The following is a 1,706-nucleotide window of genomic DNA, read 5'->3' on the forward strand; positions in this document are numbered from 1 at the left end:
GGATTGTGAGAGGGATGTCCGACTGCCGGTTTAGGCCCGATCCCACAGATCAGACCTAAACCGGCAGTTGGACATCCCTGAGGGGTCCCAGATTGGAGAGGGTGTAGGCTGGGCTGAGGGACACCCTCCTCCAGTGCACAAATTTTGTGCACCGGGCCTCTAGTTTATAATGAAAACTGAGGGTGTTGTGCTCTGCCCGTGTCAGGCCTCTCTCCAGTGGAGACGGACACATGGCTGGCGCAAGGCTTTCAGTTTGCAGTGGTTTCTAAAGGAAGTGCTATTGGCATTTGAGGCGGGACAACTTTTTCTTGTGAGGGACTGTTCATCCATGGCCCCCTGGCCTGGGAACATCCCTGCCCCTCACCCCACGTGAAGTGGGGAACTGCCAGTTATGTGAGGAGAGTTTCCAGATGCCCTTTGGGGGGTGTGCTCCCTGCCAGTGGGGAATGTCCCGACTGACACCTGTCATTCCAGTGGCCGGGCCTTGCTGGCACACACTGCCCCAACTCAGTATTCCTTGCCACCCACTTGTGAATGGACTATAGTTTTCAGTTCTTTTGGGTGTACACCTAGGAGTGGAATTATTTGGTCATATGGGTCACACACGTTTTAAATTTTATTTTAAAATATGAAAACCCACATTTTTGCTTCATGTTCCTTTTATTTTTAAAAAGTTTAATTACATGTAAACCCATTTTTTAGTATGATACTGTCTCCCAGACTTAAACGTTAAGAATTGCCTTTTTCGCTATTGAATCTCTACTGCAAGTGACTTCGATGCTGAATAAATATACTTTAGTAAGCGAGTGAATGATATTCATCAATACAACCCTTAATGACAAAAACCACCAAGACTTTTATCAGCGAATTTGCACCTTATTCATGACAACATTTGAAAAATCGCTATAGATGTCGCATATATTCTGGGCATCGAATTGAGTCTCTACTACAAGAACTGAGTTATAGTTAATGGTTATGGAACCTTTATTTACACCAAGGGGCTCAGGTGATATATTTTTAAAATTTTTCTCTCTCAGTCTGACAACTGGTCTGAGTTCTGTTTATGGGATGGTGGTCTCTCGGCAGCGAGCCGGGATCCACACCCACGTCCTAGAGCCGTCTCCACTTCGCTGGGCTACTCTCTCTATCCGGAGACTCTGAGACACTGGGAGCCCAGCACAGGTGGGGAAGGCACGTTCCTCTTTTTCTGAAGAAAGCCCATTAGAGTGACTTCCTCAGCCGGTGGACTAGAGAAAAGCTTTTTCCTCCCAGGCAATGGTAATGCAAGCTCTGTCCACCAGGGGGGAGTATTAGCCAAGAGTAGCAATTGTTGGAACAAAGAAGCTGGCTGCTAGATTTCTAGGGCAACTTAAGGAAATTAATCAGCAACTGTAGAACTCTGGGTAAACAAATATAAAACAGCCCCTGCATCGGCCCGGGAGGCCACAGCCAGGCCTCTCCCTTAGGCAGCGGGAGGGCAAGGGCGCACACCACGCTCCTGCCCACTGGACAGTGCCCCCAGGGCCCCCAGCTGTGATCCTGGGAGGACTCCCCGGGGCCAGGTGGTCACAGTCAGATGGTGACGCACAGTTCAGGGCCCCCCTCAGCCAGGGAAGAACGTTTTAACTCTTCTTTCTCTGGCAGGGCTGGTGATTGCACGACATGCTTTTTAAAAAATTTTATTAAATCTTTATTGTTGAAATTAT

This window comes from Myotis brandtii, unplaced genomic scaffold (assembly GCF_000412655.1).
Source record: "Myotis brandtii unplaced genomic scaffold, ASM41265v1 scaffold225, whole genome shotgun sequence".
In the NCBI taxonomy this organism is placed as follows: domain Eukaryota; kingdom Metazoa; phylum Chordata; class Mammalia; order Chiroptera; family Vespertilionidae; genus Myotis; species Myotis brandtii.